The following is a 19,807-nucleotide window of genomic DNA, read 5'->3' as shown; positions in this document are numbered from 1 at the left end:
AAATACAAGCATGCAAAGGTAGTTGATCTCTAGGAAGGCTACCTAGCCAGTGCATAAAAGATACTGGTAACTGATGGTCTGAAGGCAGAAACCCGGAGAACTTTTACTGAGTAGTTTCGGAGCTACTTAAACAAGGAAGGCTATTTCAGTTCGGTGTGCTGTGTGTGCATATCCTGACTCGCCCTTTCCTTAGGGAAAACAAGGAGCAAAATATACATAGAAATGAGCCTTTTGTTGCTTCGCCAAATTTGGCAAGGTTGGTGATCATGGCCTCCAAATAGAAGAGGAGAACTTCCCTGCCAGTAAATGAGCGCGCCTTTCAAAGTCAGATGAAAGGGTCCTCTGTGCGTACCTGACAGCCTGTTTCAGTAGGGAAGGGAGCTCTGTGAGAAAAAGAAACGCGACGTGTTAACGGAGTCAGATCTAACCATAGCCCGACCCTGTGTTTGAAAGTCTTAAAATAATCAATGAAATAAAGCGCCCTGAGTCAGAGGATATGACATCCTCATTTGCATGATTCAGAATGGCAGTGACGTCACAGGCAGCCAGTCCGCGGGGAGGAGTTCCTGAACATGGAAACGCTGAACAATTAACGGCCACAGGAGTTGGCACCAAATGAATTAATTGTCTTAGATAACTGAAGCCTGTCCCATTGGCCCCGCACAGGAAGCTGGTGGCTATCAGAACTTCACAGTAGGTTATTCCTGCTACCGCCCTCCTGTATTCTCTGGAGTGTGGGGCTGGCAGCAGGAAGTTCTGTGAGGTAAACGGAAATGCTGAATTTCTTTTAAAAAGAAACCATAACACTTTTATTTATCTATAGAGATTTTCATATGTGCATACAATGTATTTTGATCATATCCGCCCTTCCATTCATCCCCCGCAACTACTTCGATTCAAAACACCGCCCCCCCCCACACTCTAACCCCTTCCCAACTTCATGTCCACTATTTTTGAAGTATTCCACTGATCCAATTTGTGCTGCCCTCACATGCATGGATGTTGGGCTATTGACTGGAGTGTAGTCAACCTACCATGGGCCCCATCCCTGAAGAAAACAGACTTTAAGTTTCCTAGCAACTGTCAAGAGCGCCTCAGCTGGCTGTAGGAATTCACAAAGCTCTCCCATACTCCATGGTATGGTGGACAGTGAATCTGGTTGATCTTCAGGTCTTATGTGGGCAACCACAGCTGTGTGACTTCATGAGTACCATGGCCCTTTCAAAGACACTGCTTTTCAGTCCCTCTGGATTTCTAGCTTTTAGATCTTTCAGTTTCCTCTCCTGTCATGTTCCCTGAGCCTGTTTGGAGGCTATGATACAGATGTTCTGTTTATGACTGAGTTACTCCCTAGATACCTATTCTCTGAGCTTCAACCCGTTGTGAGCTCCTGTGTCAATTCAAGAAGCGTCCTTAATGAGATCTGAGAGCTGCACTCATCTGTGGGCAGCAGCTGCTTATTTCAGGGACAGTGTCCAGTCCTTAGAAAACTGCATCTGTCTTTTGAAGTTCTCACATAATTATCATATTGACCACAGTGAACTTTATAACTTGATTACAGAAGTCAGAGGATAAAGGCCTATACAGAACCCATGAACTTCATTGAGTGCGGAGGCTGATTATCTACCCTAGGAAGATGATCCAGTGGGAAGAGAGGCCCCTTGGTATTGCAAACTTTATGTGTCCCAGTACAGGGGAATGCCAGGGCCAAGAAGTGGGAGGAGGTGGGTAGGGGAGCAGGGCTGGGTGAGGTATAGGGAACTTTCGGGATAGCATTTGAAATGTATATAAAGAAAATATCTAATAAAAAATATTCTTTGCAAAAATTGATAAGTATTTAAGTATTTGAGGAGATGAATATGTTAATTAGTTCAATTTAATCATCCTTGATTCTATCGGTATATCAAAACATCACAGTGTACCCCATAAATGTGTGCTATCACAAAAAAAAGGGAGACATTTGAACTCTAAAAGTTATAGATCTGGTCCTGGCAATTACAGTCTAGAGACGATAAACAGCCTTTCATAATATATTTTAATCACATAGAATCTTGAAAACTAGGCTCAGCTAATGAAGTGACAACATTTTCACTGCTGAATATAAAATGCTCCAACATCCCATCAGTATTTTAAAAATTAAAACATTTTTTCATACATTTTATTTTAATCACATTCTTCCCCCACCCCCTACACAACTTCTTCCAGATCCTTCCTACCTCTCTACCCTCAAGGTATATTAGTTATACTCCAGGACACGCCCCGTGCCCAGGGACAGGCCAATACAAAATGAATTACATGTTTTTCTGGTCTGGTTTTGGTATTTTCTTTTTGTCTTACTGAATTAGTCTTTTTTAATACACAGGAATGTGCCCTGCTACCTGTGTAGACTCAGCCTTTGTCAGCCTACTGATACAGCAGCTCTCTTGATCAGACTCTACCTCATAAAACCTTAATGTGATTTAGAGAATAAACAGACCAAGGGAAGAGCTCTCTGTGCTTTGAATGTAAGCCTTTCTGTTGTAGTAGGATTTAAAAATCTCATCTGTGGATTGTCATTTGTAAGGGGTGTTCTTCAAAGATGAAGTATTCTTGAGCATCCTGGCTCCTGAGTGGATCTTTTTTGATGGTTGAAAGGGGTACTCCTAACCTGTAAAGAAACCCATCTGAAACCTGCCAGCACACAGACTCATACAAACTTCTCAAGCCACTAGGAGCAAAACTCCTCACACAGCGATGCCACTCTCCATAGCCCCATCTAATGTGTAAATACGTCATATTTGGGAATAGGTGATACCGTTGCCAAAATGCAGTGGATTACTAAACATGGGTCAAAGTGGCAGTCGTGCCAGGAGCCAGATGAATAGGAAGAAATGAGTACTCTGATTACATTTCCTTTTGTGGTGTTCTGACGATTGAAATCAAGTATCTTTATCAAGAGAAAACCTGTGAGGGCTACATCCACAGCCCACCCAGTTCCCCTGCGAGCTCCACTGCTCCTTCCTCTCCCGATTCATCGAGTAGACATCTGTTGCCAAAACATCACGTATTCTGGCTCACTGTTAACTACTGCCATTGGGAAAGCCCAAATGCACAGCGGATACTAGAAGAGTCAGAAGTAGGTATTCTGACATTTTCTAAATATAACTTTCTTCCTTGTAAGCCAGTGCTACAAGAACAAATTTGTTTAATTTCCATTGTGTTGTGAGGACAGTAGAAAGGTGTTGGTAACTCTGACATAACGGAGAATGAAAACATGCTCTGTTTTGGTTTTGGCCAGCACCAAAACAGCTTTCCACGGAACATAGCCCATCTTGGAGAGTTTGAAAAAAAAATATCATTTGTTGTTATTGGGAAAGGTTACCTAATGCACTTCTGCTTAAAAGAAGTTACTTTACTGAAGCTTAGGATAAAACAAATCTTATAATTTTTAAATAGGTTGTCATGATACACACTGTATATCCCAGGGTGACCTTGAACTCACGGCCATCCCAAGTGCTAGGTACTTACAGGATTAGGTCACCATATTCGGTAGGAGAAAGCCCACTTTTAACTACAGCTTATTGACATAAATAAAAAAGGTGACACCATAAAGATCGTGTTTAGGTCATCTTACAATGCTAAACTCGTTAGTAATTCAGATTCTCTGGTTCCATTTCAGATATGCTGAACTACAATCTGTATTGTAAGAAGACTTTCTGTGGATTTATATGGATTTATATCAAGTTTGGGAAGCCCCGGATTCTATCGAGAAGCCTTGTTACTATTTTCCAAGATTTGTTAACTAGCCTAGTCACCAGGCGTGAGGCTCTTAAGAAACAAAAGACTCTTCATGTGTCTTCTTCAGCCCACTCTCTACTTTTATAAAAGGACACTCACTGGCTTGATATATTTGTTCCTCCAATACTAAAAGTATGATGAAAATAATGTAAACCAACAATCTTATGGGAAAGAGATTGGTACTATCTGCTTTTTTTTTCTCCTTTCTAAGTCAGTCGAACAAACTATAATTAAACTAAGTCCTACTCTGGTTTCTTAGAGACAGATGTCTCTAAGTTTTTACCTTGCAGGTGTAAAATATGTAAGAGGGCTTCCCTGATTAATCAGAAGCCCTAGGTGAGAGAAGAAACCCACACTCCACATTCAGTTTGCATCAAATCGATATGCATGTAGGCTTCGGTTTTATATAACGACGTGCATCTGCTGTACATTTTTCTCCCTGGTTCTCTAACTCGATGGAATTTTTGTGCTGAACACACTGAATGCCAGATATAAATTTGTTATGGTTTTTACTACATATATTCCTGGATTTCTTCCCAGACCACTGACTTCGGGTGGGGCCTGGAATATGTATTTTAAAAGCCACCTGGCAGTCAGCAAGGCTTGGAAATTATTGAGCTAGTAGATTCTGAGTGACCAACCAGCATTATAATAGTAAGAAAAATCTAGCACGGTTAGGTACTCTAACTAAATGACTATTTTGGCATTTATTTAAAATAACTAAATTGTTAATTGAGAAAAATTTACTAGTTTGCTTTGACTTACAGACACATTTGCTGCTAAAGAATTTCCAACACACACGCACACACGCACACACACACACACACACACACACACACACACACACACTCAGCACAGATAATCTTGTGGAAATGGTTTGTATTTCCTGGAATGGTATTTTTGAAAAAGAATTTTCCCTAGGGTTGAACCAGTTAGTCCCCCTGGAAAGTCAGTCTATAGTTAGGAAGATAGAGAGATTAGATAGTGATCAGAATGACCCTGAATCAGTTCTGAGTGTTTAAACTCTGCCAACCACGCTCCACAGGTCATCGTAGAGAGGTGCACATCCTTTCTTTGGAAAGAAAAGACTTTGTACTGATTTCAAGAATTATTTTCAAGCAATGTTCCAACCAAACAAAAGAGGCATGGAGATTTTGAGGAGGCTTCTATGTATTTTTATAGGAAAACCACTTAGGGGTAGGCTAATTTTTGGCCATACTCAGTTTAAGAGCTCATTCTGGAGGATGTTCAGTTTCGGGTCAGAGATCAAGAAGGAAAGATAGAGATGGTGATGATGATGGTGATGGTGATGGTGATGATGATGATGGTGATGATGTGTGTGTGTGTGTGTGTGTGTGTGTGTGTGTGTGTGTGTGCATGATCAGCCAAGATCACAGAGCACATACTCAGAAGGTCACAGTGGAGGATAGGAGCCTCTCAGATATGCTCAGATTTTTGCAAAATGTTTTTGCTGAAGCAAAAGCTAACGATACTCTGAGGGTATAATGCTATAGCAACTTGCCCTTTGGACTTAGTTGTCTCTAAGCCATTGTCCATTGGGATGCTTTACTCCCCATTCTTGGTTGGTCCTGAGTATAAGGCCGCTTTTCTGAAGACTCTCCCGGCTAGATGGGGCTGATGTATCATCCTAGTTAGGACAGTGACACTCTCTTAATGCCAGCAGGAGACAGGCTTCAGGATCAGGAAGCAGAGCCATTGGCACCACAGTTTGAGTTTCTCTTGTGTATTCATTCTATAACACTTTAAAAGCATATGTAATTATGATCTAAACCACAAATAAATAAATAAAATTAACCTCCCGAATCTGAATTGCCCAGAAAAGTATAGATTTAATGTTCTGGGGGAATGAAGGCCAAGCCACAATTAAGCAAACATGCTAATTGGATACCATAGAAGGGTTACTTAGTATTGCATCTAATCGTTGTATTTCATTTTAAGTCTGGTAAGCCACAGGCAACACAGTAAGACTTTAGAATACTACAGCTAATTGAATGAACAGAGCAATAGGAAAATACTAATAAAAATCATTTACTGCTTGACTCTGCTGACCATTAATTTTGTTATCATTATTTCCCCTTGCTGTTAGTTCTTTAAAGCGAGGTCTCCAGGACACTGGCTGTCCTGGGACTTGCTATTACGAACAGGCTTTTGATCCGTCTCTGTTTTCTAAGTGCTCAGACTAAAGGATTATGTAAAAGTAACTCTTATTCACCAGATGTAGTCTTCTCTGAGACTTACTGCTGAAAAGCTCACCCTTTTTAGTTCTTTCTGAACTCTGGCTGGCTGGTTCAACCCAGCTGTTCTGGCTCAAACTCCTACCTGACTGATTCAAATTAGCTTTGCGGAGTACTACTCAGCTATTAAAAAGAATGAATTTATGAAATTCCTAGGCAAATGGATGGACCTGGAGGGCATCATCCTGAGCGAGGTAACCCAATCACAAAGGAACTCACACAATATGTACTCACTGATAAGTGGATATTAGCCCAAAACTTAGGATACCCAAGATATAAGATACAATTTTCCAAACTCATGAAACTCTAGAAGAATGAAGACCAAAGTGTGGACCCTGTGCCCCTTCTTAGAATTGGGAACAAAACACCCATGGAAGGAGTTACAGAGACAAAGTTTGGAGCTGTGACAAAAGGATGGACCATCTAGAGACTGCCATATCTAGGGATCCACCCCATAATCAGCTTCCAAATGCTGACACCATTGCATACACTAGCAAGATTTTGCTGAAAGGACCCAGATATAGCTGTCTCTTGTGAGACTATGCCGGGGCCTAGCAAACACAGAAGTGGATGCTCACAGTCAGCTATTGGATGGATCACAGGGCTCCCAATGGAGGAGCTAGAGAAAGTACCCAAGGAGCTAAAGAGATCTGCAACCCTATAGATGGAACAACATTATGAACTAACCAGTACTCCGGAGCTCTTGTCTCTAGCTGCATATGTATCAAAAGATGGCCTAGTCGGCCATCACTGGAAAGAGAGACCCATTGGACACACAAACTTTATATGCCTCAGTACAGGGGAACGCCAGAGCCAAAAAAAATGGGAATGGGTGGGTAGGGAAGTGGGGGGGGGGAGGGTATGGGGGAGTTTTGGGATAGCATTGGAAATGTAATTGAGGAAAACACATAATAAACAAACAAACAAACAAACAAAAACAAATTATCTTTGCGCAGTTTCTGACTGGATTGCTCTGCTTAGCCTAAAACTAACTGTGGCAATTTGTTCTAATCTTCTGGCTCCTTCTCATTCTCTGGCTTGTTCTGTCTTCACCTGTAACCTGTCTCGGTAAAGCTGCCTCCTCCTCCTCCTCTTCTTTCCCCTGCTCTCCCACTCTGCACACCCTCTCTAAAGTTGCCTTTTTCCTGTCTGTTCTTGGGAGAGTTGGGCATAGCCTATATTTGACTCATTCTGTCAAATCTTTCTCTGAGTCATCACTTTGTCCCAGAATTAGATGCCATTTTCAAAGATGGCTGTTTCCTTCTAAAAACTAACCTTATTTTCATTGTTTAGGGTTAAAGGTGTATACTAAGGGCATGTCTGTATTCTAGCCATATTATACTGTAATCCAGGGCATGTTTGCATTCCATTGGGATCACATAGACCTAGAAGGTCTTTGGATATGATCCCTTGTCATAGCAGTCAAGTTTCTGGACTAAAATTACTCTATAAGGGTATAAGACACTGTGCATGACCACAACTATTTTTATCCTTAGTTTGAGTCCTGGCTCTAGCTCCTAGGAGCTAGCATTTGTAAGATTGCTCAATTCTTCTAACTCTTGTCCTTTATGTTGGTATAATGAGTCCAGGGACTTATAACCTTGATTCAGATTTACAGGATAGAAATGTATTCCAATGTTAAAAATATAAAACTAGGATAAATAGTTCTTCCAATATCTCAGGAAGCTTTGTATGGTTAGGCAACCTTGGCTAACCTGGGCTTCAAGATGAGGACTCCTTTAAATCTTTCAGACTTCTAGTGTCAGCCCGTACAGACATACATTATTAGCTTTGAGGTCTTATGACTGAGATGAAACCCCTGTCTACAGCCTATGGGGGGGCCTTTTAAACCTGCCTCTTCTCTACACGACTGAGTTCTATGAGCTGACTTAAGGATCAGTACCGTTCACCAACAAAGGGAAATATTCATCAAAATGTTCAAAGCAGATAGCAGATTATCAGAAGCCACAATGGCAGTGTGTGACCAAGGAGTCAGGCCTGAAGAGCTGATTTTTTTTTTCTAGCTCTGGATCTTTCTACTAGTTCAGGGAGTGAGGACAAGGCACTGATTTTCTTCATTGCCTCCCTCCCCGTTCAGGAATCAAATTAAAAAAAAAAATCCCACAAGCCTTCAAGAGTAAATTCCACTCTAAGTTAGGATTTGTAACCAAGGGCAATGTACTCACAGTTGGATGAATGCAAAACTCCAAGTAAGGGTGGCTAAGAAAAAAGAAAAGAGTGGAGACATTTCATTTTCACATCACTAAAACAGTGGAATATAGCACTTGTTCCAAAAGAGTAAAGAAAGGTTTATAAACTATAGGTTTATAGGGATAAACTTTCAGGTTTAAGAAAGCCTGAAAACTATTTCCAAGTCAACACTCTCCTCACCTGTTTCTTTAATTAATGAAAACAAGCATGGGCAGTTGAGAGAAGGTGATATTGTAAAGATTAAGCTGTTTTTTACTTTCACTACACTAGTGGGTCCTCTAATGTAGTTTGTTAGCTCATTATGTAACTTTGTGCCTTCTCAACTTTCACCTGGATGCTAGTAAGGTGTAGATATATGAAAACTTAATCTTCAAAGGACAGAAAATCTGAAAAAAAGTTGAGGTTATTACATCACTTTTAGAGATGTCAGCCATGATTATTCCTGGGTCAGATTTGAGTCTTGTCTAAGCTTCTAGGAATGTAGATTTTAAAAGAAGATGCTTTAAATGACTTGTCTGTTGTATTTTGTCATATGTGTTTTGCATAGCCCTGCATTCACCAACATTCACCAACATCTTTGCTTATCTTGGGATTTTTTTTATTTTTATTTTTTGGAAATGTACATGACAGAATACATATGGTATGTGGATGTTAATGAAGACACCATACAGCTTGCATGCTGCATATAGAAATATCAAGCTGACACTAAGTAGGCAGTGTTCTTTGTGCTGATAAATCCCATAGTGCTAAAAGAAGCTATATGGGCTGTTAGGGTAGGATTGTTGGATAAAGGCACCAATAGTCTTACCTAGTTGTGAACTTTATGAAGTATAATACCAAGTTGCCAGGAAGGATGTGTCCATTGGTGCAATGGTGGCATGGCTCTTATGGTTGTTACCAACCATTCTCTGATTGAATTATGGACCATACTAAACATACAAATAATCAAACAAACACACAAACAAATAAACACACAAGCAAACACCTACTATTGCAAACCCCATACAAACCCATGACTGATGAGGCCCTTAATTTTAGGAGCAACTTAAGACTGACGTTCAGCTAAATTGATATAGCATAAACCTGTCTAAATATTTATGTTTATACCACAGAGTAAGGCTATCTCAGAAAACTTTCCACAGAACAGAGGCAAATGTGAAGCATCATAGATGTGTAAAGCAAGATGCTGAGAATTGTAGATGTCTGAGGGCTCAGATACAAAGAGAAATACGATTTCCTTACACCTTATGACAGAAGTTACTGATTTAAATTCGTATAAAATAGAAATATCTTATGGAAAAGATCGTGGAATATCTTGGTGGATGTTAGAGGCTACTTGAGTTTGGGATTCAAAATTCCTGTGATTGGCTTTAGTTTAAACTTTTCCTGAAGCCAAAGATGTGATTTTAATATAACATTCCCCTATACTTCCATTAAACTAGAAATAAACATTTTTGTTGTTAAATTATATCTTTCTTAAAGATGGGTCATGTTAATACACTTACCAAGACAAATTAAAACTTTTTTTTTTGGTAATAAGACAAGGTATTTCTGCATTTCACTGACTCTAGGTTTTGCTTGCTCATGAGTTTGAGCTGCTGGCAGTTGCTGGGCACTGCAACCTGGCATCAGAGTTTTAAGAGGCATTTTTGCAGACTGAGTCACATGGCGTTTGTCTAGGATTATGGTTTGTGGGAAGAGTATGTTCTTGATGTGATATTGATTTGCATGCTACTCTTAGCTGTTAGTGACCCAAACTCAAATTAAAGCCATATTACTTTCACAGGGCCATCCATTGCTGTTGACAATGGTAGAGAAAGGAAGCATTGATCTGGGAGCTCTTTCATTCTGCTCTGTACACAGAATGAGCAAAATATTCTCAAAGAGGGCATATTAAAGAAGGACCTGGATAAAATGATGGATTTATTGGTATCCTGTGGTAAGAAAGCAAAAGAGCTCTTTTACGAGTTCATTTTACTGTCACTGGGAGAGGAACCAATGGGTGATGAGATACCAACTTCGCATATTATCTGAGTCTTCTAATTTAGTAAATCTACAGAATGGTTATCAGTTTGATCTGGCTTCAGTTTCAAATTTCAGTGACCTTGTGCCAGGTTAGGATATTTATTCTTTTTTTTTTTTTTTTTTTTTTTTTTTTTTTGCTTGGTTCTTTTTTTTTTTTTTTTTTTTTTCTTTCCATTTTTTATTAGGTATTTAGCTCCTTTACATTTCCAATGCTATACCAAAAGTCCCCCTTACCCACCCACCCCCACTCCCCTACCCACCCACTCCCCCCCTTTGGCCCTGGCGTTCCCCTGTACCGGGGCACACAAAGTCTGCGTGTCCAATGGGCCTCTCTTTCCAGTGATGGCCGACTAGGCCATCTTTTGATACATATGCAGCTAGAGTCAAGAGCTCAGGGGTACTGGTTAGTTCATAATGTTGTTCCACCTATAGGGTTGAAGATCCCTTTAGCTCCTTGGGTACTTTCTCTAGCTCCTCCATTGGGAGCCCTGTGATCCATCCATTAGCTGACTGTGAGCATCCACTTCTGTGTTTGCTAGGCCCCGGCATAGTCTCACAAGAGACAGCTACATCTGGGTCCTTTCGATAAAATCTTGCTAGTATATGCAATGGTGTCAGCGTTTGGATGCTGATTATGGGGTGGATCCCTGGATATGGCAGTCTCTACATGGTCCATCCTTTCATCTCAGCTCCAAACTTTGTTTCTGTAACTCCTTCCATGGGTGTTTTGTTCCCACTTCTAAGGAGGGGCATAGTGTCCACACTTCAGTCTTCATTTTTCTTGAGTTTCATGTGTTTAGGAAATTGTATCTTATATCGTGGGTATCCTAGGTTTTGGGCTAGTATCCACTTATCAGTGAGTACATATTGTGTGAGTTCCTTTGTGATTGTGTTACCTCACTCAGGATGATGCTCTCCAGGTCCATCCATTTGGCTAGGAATTTCATAAATTCATTCTTTTTAATAGCTGAGTAGTACTCCATTGTGTAGATGTACCACATTTTCTGTATCCATTCCTCTGTTGAGGGGCATCTGGGTTCTTTCCAGTTTCTGGCTATTATAAATAAGGCTGCTATGAACATAGTGGAGCATGTGTCCTTCTTACCAGTTGGGGCTTCTTCTGGATATATGCCCAGGAGAGGTATTGCTGGATCCTCCGGTAGTACTATGTCCAATTTTCTGAGGAACCGCCAGACTGATTTCCAGAGTGGTTGTACAAGCCTGCAATCCCACCAACAATGGAGGAGTGTTCCTCTTTCTCCACATCCTCGCCAGCATCTGCTGTCACCTGAATTTTTGATCTTAGCCATTCTCACTGGTGTGAGGTGGAATCTCAGGGTTGTTTTGATTTGCATTTCCCTGATGATTAAGGATGTTGAACATTTTTTCAGGTGCTTCTCTGCCATTCGGTATTCCTCAGGTGAGAATTCTTTGTTCAGTTCTGAGCCCCATTTTTTAAGGGGGTTATTTGATTTTCTGAGGTCCACCTTCTTGAGTTCTTTATATATGTTGGATATTAGTCCCCTATCTGATTTAGGATAGGTAAAGATCCTTTCCCAGTCTGTTGGTGGTCTTTTTGTCTTATAGACAGTGTCTTTTGCCTTGCAGAAACTTTGGAGTTTCATTAGGTCCCATTTGTCAATTCTCGATCTTACAGCACAAGCCATTGCTGTTCTGTTCAGGAATTTTTCCCCTGTGCCCATATCTTCAAGGCTTTTCCCCACTTTCTCCTCTATAAGTTTCAGTGTCTCTGGTTTTATGTGAAGTTCCTTGATCCACTTAGATTTGACCTTCGTACAAGGAGATAAGTATGGATCAATTCGCATTCTTCTACATGATAACAACCAGTTGTGCCAGCACCAATTGTTGAAAATGCTGTCTTTCTTCCACTGGATGGTTTTGGCTCCCTTGTCGAAGATCAAGTGACCATAGGTGTGTGGGTTCATTTCTGGGTCTTCAATTCTATTCCATTGGTCCACTTGTCTGTCTCTATACCAGTACCATGCAGTTTTTATCACAATTGCTCTGTAGTAAAGCTTTAGGTCAGGCATGGTGATTCCACCAGAGGTTCTTTTATCCTTGAGAAGAGTTTTTGCTATCCTCGGTTTTTTGTTATTCCAGATGAATTTGCAAATTGCTCCTTCTAATTCGTTGAAGAATTGAGTTGGAATTTTAATGGGGATTGCATTGAATCTGTAGATTGCTTTTGGCAAGATAGCCATTTTTACAATGTTGGTCCTGCCAATCCATGAGCATGGGAGATCTTTCCATCTTCTGAGATCTTCTTTAATTTCTTTCTTCAGGGACTTGAAGTTTTTATCATACAGATCTTTCACTTCCTTCGTTAGAGTCACGCCGAGATATTTTATATTATTTGTGGCTATTGAGAAGGGTGTTGTTTCCCTAATTTCTTTCTCAGCCTGTTTATTCTTTGTGTAGAGAAAGGCCATTGACTTGTTTGAGTTAATTTTATATCCAGCTACTTCACCGAAGCTGTTTATCAGGTTTAGGAGTTCTCTGGTGGAATTTTTAGGGTCACTTATATATACTATCATATCATCTGCAAAAAGTGATATTTTGACTTCCTCTTTTCCAATTTGTATCCCCTTGATCTCCTTTTGTTGTCGAATTGCTCTGGCTAATACTTCAAGTACTATGTTGAAAAGGTAGGGAGAAAGTGGGCAGCCTTGTCTAGTCCCTGATTTTAGTGGGATTGCTTCCAGCTTCTCTCCATTTACTTTGATGTTGGCTACTGGTTTGCTGTAGATTGCTTTTATCATGTTTAGGTATTGGCCTTGAATTCCTGATCTTTCCAGAACTTTTATCATGAATGGGTGTTGGATCTTGTCAAATGCTTTTTCTGCATCTAACGAGATGATCATGTGGTTTTTGTCTTTGAGTTTGTTTATATAATGGATTACATTGATGGATTTTCGTATATTAAACCATCCCTGCATCCCTGGAATAAAACCTACTTGGTCAGGATGGATGATTGCTTTAATGTGTTCTTGGATTCGGTTAGCGAGAATTTTATTGAGGATTTTTGCATCGATATTCATAAGAGAAATTGGTCTGAAGTTCTCTATCTTTGTTGGATCTTTCTGTGGTTTAGGTATCAGAGTAATAGTGGCTTCATAAAATGAGTTGGGTAGAGTACCTTCTACTTCTATTTTGTGAAATAGTTTGTGCAGAACTGGAATTAGATCTTCTTTGAAGGTCTGATAGAACTCTGCACTAAACCCGTCTGGTCCTGGGCTTTTTTTGGCTGGGAGACTATTAATAACTGCTTCTATTTCTTTAGGGGATATGGGACTGTTTAGAAGGTCAACTTGATCCTGATTCAACTTTGGTACCTGGTATCTGTCCAGAAATTTGTCCATTTCGTCCAGGTTTTCCAGTTTTGTTGAGTATAGCCTTTTGTAGAAGGATCTGATGGTGTTTTGGATTTCTTCAGGATCTGTTGTTATGTCTCCCTTTTCATTTCTGATTTTGTTAATTAGGATTTTGTCCCTGTGCCCTTTAGTGAGTCTAGCTAAGGGTTTATCTATCTTGTTGATTTTCTCAAAGAACCAACTCCTCGTTTGGTTAATTCTTTGAATAGTTCTTCTTGTTTCCACTTGGTTGATTTCACCCCTGAGTTTGATTATTTCCTGCCGTCTACTCCTCTTGGGTGAATTTGCTTCCTTTTTTTCTAGAGCTTTTAGATGTGTTGTCAAGCTGCTAGTATGTGCTCTCTCCCGTTTTTTCTTGAAGGCACTCATAGCTATGAGTTTCCCTCTTAGAAATGCTTTCATTGTGTCCCAAAGGTTTGGGTACGTTGTGGCTTCATTTTCATTAAACTCTAAAAAGTCTTTAATTTCTTTCTTTATTCCTTCCTTGACCAAGGTATCATTGAGAAGAGTGTTGTTCAGTTTCCATGTGAATGTTGGCTTTCTGTTATTTATTTTGTTATTGAAGATCAGCCTTAGTGCATGGTGATCTGATAGGATACATGGGACAATTTCAATATTTTTGAATCTGTTGAGGCCTGATTTGTGACCTATTATGTGGTCAATTTTGGAGAAGGTACCATGAGGTGCTGAGAAGAAGGTATATCCTTTTGTTTTAGGGTAAAATGTTCTGTAGATATCTGTCAGATCCATTTGTTTCATCACTTCTGTTAGTTTCAGTGTGTCCCTGTTTAGTTTCTGTTTCCATGATCTGTCCATTGGTGAAAGTGGTGTGTTGAAGTCTCCCACTATTATTGTGTGAGGCGCAATGTGTGCTTTGAGCTTTACTAAAGTTTCTTTAGTGAATGTGGCTGCTCTTGTATTTGGAGCATAGATATTCAGAATTGAGAGTTCCTCTTGGAGGATTTTACCTTTGATGAGAATGAAGTGTCCCTCCTTGTCTTTTTTGATGACTTTGGGTTGGAAGTCAATCTTATCAGATATTAGGATGGCTACTCCTGCTTGTTTCTTCATACCATTTGCTTGGAAAATTGTTTTCCAGCCTTTCATTCTGAGGTAGTGTCTATCTTTTTCTCTGAGATGAGTTTCCTGTAAGCAGCAAAATGTTGGGTCTTGTTTGTGTAGCCAGTTTGTTAGTCTATGTCTTTTTATTGGCGAGTTGAGACCATTGATGTTAAGAGATATTAAGGAAAAGTAATTGTTGCTTCCTGTTATTTTAGTTGTTAAAGGTGGCATTCTGTTCTTGTGGCTGTCTTCTTTTAGGTTTGTTGAGGGATTACCTTCTTGTTTTTTCTAGGGCGTTGTTCCCGTTCTTGTATTGGTTTTTTTCTGTTATTATCCTTTGAAGGGCTGGATTCGTGGAGAGATAATGCGTGAATTTGGTTTTGTCGTGGAATACTTTGGTTTCTCCCTCTATGATAATTGAGAGTTTGGCTGGGTATAGTAGCCTGGGCTGCAGTTTGTGTTCTCTTAGTGTCTGTATAACATCTGTCCAGGCTCTTCTGGCTTTCATAGTCTCTGGTGAAAAATCTGGTGTAATTCTGATAGGCTTGCCTTTATATGTTACTTGACCTTTTTCCCTTACTGCTTTTAGTATTCTATCTTTATTTAGTGCATTTGATGTTCTGATTATTATGTGTCGGGAGGAATTTCTTTTCTGGTCCAGTCTATTTGGAGTTCTGTAGGCTTCTTGTATGTTCATATGCATCTCATTCTTTAGATTTGGGAAGTTTTCTTCAATAATTTTGTTGAAGATGTTTGCTGGACCTTTGAGTTGAAAATCTTCATTCTCATCCACTCCTATTATCCGTACGTTTGGTCTTCTTATTGTGTCCTGGATTTCCTGGATATTTTGAGTTAGGATCTTTTTGCATTTTCCATTTTCTTTGATTGTTGTGCCGATGTTCTCTATGGAATCTTCTGCACCTGAGATTCTCTCTTCCATCTCTTGTATTCTGTTGCTGATGCTCAAATCTATGGTTCCAGATTTCTTTCCTAGGGTTTCTATCTCTAGTGTTGCCTCGCTTTGAGTTTTCTTTATTGTGTCTACTTCCCTTTTTAGGTCTAGTATGGTTTTGTTCATTTCCATCACCTGTTTGTATGTTTTTTCCTCTTTTTCTGTAAGGACTTCTACCTGTTTGATTGTGTTTTCCTGTTTTTCTTTAAGGACTTGTAACTCTTTAGCAGTGTTCTCCTGTATTTCTTTAAGTGATTTATTAAAGTCCTTCTTGATGTCCTCTACCATCATCATGAGATATGCTTTTAAATCTAGGTCTAGGTTCTCAGGTGTGTTGGGGTTCCCTGGACTGGGCGAAGTGGGTGTGCTGGGTTCTGGTGATGGTGAGTGGTCTTGGTTCCTGTTAGTAAGATTCCTCCGTTTACCTTTCGCCATCTGGTAATCTCTGGAGTTAGTAGTTATAGTTGACTCTGTTTAGAGATTGTTCTTCTGGTGATTCTGTTACCGTCTATCAGCAGACCTGGGAGACAGATTCTCTCCTCTGAGTTTCAGTGCTCAGAGCACTCTCTGCTGGCAAGCTCTCTTACAGGGAAGGTGCGCAGATATCTTGTATTTGGACCTCCTCCTGGCCGAAGAAGAAGGCCCAAAACAGGACCTTTCTCAGACAGTGTGTTGCTTTGGCAGTTCCCAGGTGGTACAGACTCTCACCTAAGCAGACTAAATTCCTAAGTTCCTTGGAGTCCCGGGACCAAGATGGCGACCGCTGCTGCTGTGGCTTAGGTCGCCTCCCCAGCCGGGCGGGCACCTGTCCTCTGGTCCGGAAGGTGGCCGGCTGTCCCCGGCCCACGCAGGGTGCTGCCTCAGCCCCTCTGTGCTTCTGCCTGTTCCAGAAGCTGTCAGGTTCTCTGGCGCACCCTCTCACCTGTTCAGACTAATTTCCTAAGTTCGGCGGGTCCCGGACCAAGATGGCGACCGCTGCTGCTGTGGCTTAGGTCGCCTCCCCAGCCGGGCGGGCACCTGTCCTCCGGTCCGGAAGGTGGCCGGCTGTCCCCGGCCCACACAGGGTGCTGCCTCAGCGCCTCTGTGCTTCCGCCTGTTCCAGAAGCTGTCAGGTTCTCTGGCGCACCCTCTCACCTGTTCAGACTAATTTCCTAAGTTCGGCAGGTCCCGGACCAAGATGGCGACCGCTGCTCAGGATATTTATTCTTAAAATGCCCTTAAAGGTATGTGATCTCAACGTAACTCCTCCAAGTCATTAAGTTATATGAGCTGTCCCTAATCTGCATAAACTCTTACTGGAAACCAGGGTTTTAGTTTAAGACACCTATAACAGGGCACCACTGTGTGGACAACAGCAGTGATTTTCTCCTCAGTTTTACAAGAGAAGACGCTGAAATTAAGTTGTTCACAAGGCTGATTTCTCTTGAGGGCTGCAGGTACTCTTTTAGGCTCTTCTCCCCAGTTTGTAGCTGGCTGCCTTCTTCCCACTTCTTTACATCATTGTCTTTCTGTGTGTTCTTCAATGTAAATTAGTTACGCTGAGTTTGGGACCATTCTAACTACTCCATTTTGTCTTCAGCCTTCGGTTAAACCACTGACACCGAGTAATACCATATTCTGTATTGGATACTAAATTTCTCGTTAACATTTTTAGATGAACACAATTTAGTCTATATCAGAAGAAATACATTACATACCCCCACCAAAATTAGTGTTTCATTATAAATAAGTGCAAGATCATAAAATATAAGTAGTAGAGCCTGATTTTCTCTATTATGGTGGTAAGTGTTAAAAATATCTCTAATCTTTAGGGAGATGTGTGGCATTATACTGTCAAAGATTTGAAGTACCTGAGTTCAGGTGTTCTTGGCAAGTACCAAGAGAGCTCCTGAGGGAGTATTTCATAGGCTCTTTGGTAGATTAGGAACTAGTTTTATTTTCACCGATATCAATTTACATAGTAATTACTGGGAGAAGAAAATTAAATGCAAAATACACATTGAATGTGGTTCAGCTTGGAGTCAATGTTATTTAATCAATGAAGTTAACTTTGCCTCAATAATCAATTCCAAACAACATTCCAAGTTCAGTTTTAATACCAATGTTTATTTCTGTTGGAGGGTACTTAGAAGTATTCAATAAACTGTGACCTCTCTGTCAACATGTGATGCCATCCATCAAGGAGTAATTGCATAGTAATGGAAAGAAAATAGATCAGCAAAGTATTCATGCACAAAGTTCAAGCAAAAAACATTTCTGTTTTTGTGGATATAGGATTGCATGTCATGGAAACCTGAACATTTTATTTTGGAAAGGCCAAGTGGCAGAGGAAAAGACTATGAGGGCTTTGAAATTCCTAAACTCCATTTCAAGTAAAACTAATTTTAATATGGTTATTGCACCAATCAAACTATAAACTTTTTTTGACACCCTGTGATTTTACTTTTCCTGTTTTTCTTTTAATCTCTAAGATACTTGTGAATTCCAAATAGCAGAATATTAGATGTTGGGTAGGCATTCCAATTTTGTCATTTCTAGAAATAGCCTACACTTTAAGACTTTTGAAGTCTTCTTTTACCCTGTCATTGAATAAGAAAATGTCCCATGATGGGCTGTTAGAGTGACAAGAATCAACAGATCTTTTGGACTATTAAAATGAGCTTTGCAGACTTCTGTATGGCAGAGAGTGAATGCCTTTGGAGGGAGAAAGGAAGAGAGGGAGGGAGTCAGAGATGCAGGGAGAGAGAGAGAGAGAGGAGATACCTGTTGGAACTTAGAGCATAAAATTCTAGAACTTGTATCAAAGATTGAGTGAAGGAAGCCGATAGTCGCTGTTATGAAATATGCAGGCAGGCAGTGAGGATTTTACCATCTGCATGGCACAGTTTAAGGGTATTCACAATGAAATCAGCTCACTGTTAGCATATGATAGAAAGTCCTTGATTATTTCATCCTTGTTGCTTCCCCAGGTCCTTTCTTAACTCTTCTCCTCTACCACTCTATGTTCTTGCCCTTTCAGACTTATTATTCTCAACGCTAAATTGTTTGCCACCACAGGGTCCTTTCTCTAGCTGTATCTCTGCCTGACAAGTTCTTGGCATGAATATAGCATTCTTAACTGGGCTATTCTGACTCCAATCCCAGTTAGCCACTAGGCCATGCATTTGCCTATGAGTATATGCTTCTTTGTTATCTATATCTATTTTATATTTTCCTTAGTTACTTATTTTATTAAAAGCCTAATGTTTGTGGCTACTTTAGTGAACTCTAAACTCTCTGAGGACAGGCTCTTACCTGTCTTGTTCTGTTTGTTCTTATTTAAATGCCTGCCACACTGGTTAGATCCAATTGTGACTGATGTTTTGTGTGCAAAGAGTCAAAAAGCAAACTAACTAGAAACTGCCCTAAGCCAGAAACTAGAATTAAAATGGATATGAAAGTTATTCTGTCAGAGGAACTGGCAATATTCACCTTGGAAAATATTTGAGTGACCAAGAAAAAGAACTCACTACTGCACAGAATCCAATTTTCTAAAAGAAATTATTTTATGATAATTCTCAGCTTTCCCACAGTAAAACAGACCAGGGTCTCAGCACAGGAAAATTCCATGTACAAACTGCATGACTGCACATCAGGGAAGTTTTAGAGGAAATTTTGTAGTTAGGAGTATTTAGAAGAAATCTATAGACCTTTATAAAAATTAACATCTTACTATTATAACACTTTTCATAAAATATTATAGGTTTTCATTAAAACAATCATTTTAAGTCAATCCATTTGAGGAAAATATTGTTCTCCATGCTACTGGATGGTTTTTTATTATTATAGGTAGTGGAAAATTAAAAAAAAATCCCTCATGATTGTTGCAGGAAATATTAAAAAAAAAATACAACCATCTCGTTTTCATGGTTGTGACTCTGCCCCAGTAACCTGACCAGCCATGCACTGACAGGCAATGGCCGACCCTTTTTTATTTCATGGAGACTCTGACTCAGAACTCCACACACAATCTCTGCTCCCAGCTCACTAGGTTCCCACTGGCAGGTTGTTACCATGCCAAACCCATGCTTCAAATCCCCCAAGGCCTTTTTGGTGCACATCTGGCAAACCTATGCTTTGCCACCATACCTTTC

The 19,807-nt window shown here is 40.2% G+C and overlaps 1 long non-coding RNA gene across 1 annotated transcript; it reads left to right on the top strand.

The window, feature by feature from the left end:
- Positions 1–547: 547 nt before the first annotated feature.
- Positions 548–3,951, top strand: Gm32865 (predicted gene, 32865). The gene is made up of 2 exons (NR_153792.1): positions 548–763; positions 3,659–3,951. It is a non-coding gene; the product is annotated as a predicted gene, 32865 (long non-coding RNA).
- Positions 3,952–19,807: the final 15,856 nt, after the last annotated feature.

This window comes from Mus musculus, chromosome 16 (assembly GCF_000001635.26).
Source record: "Mus musculus strain C57BL/6J chromosome 16, GRCm38.p6 C57BL/6J".
NCBI lineage: Eukaryota > Metazoa > Chordata > Mammalia > Rodentia > Muridae > Mus > Mus musculus.
Note: the sequence above shows the minus strand (reverse complement) of the source record. Positions and strands in the feature narration are given on the sequence as shown.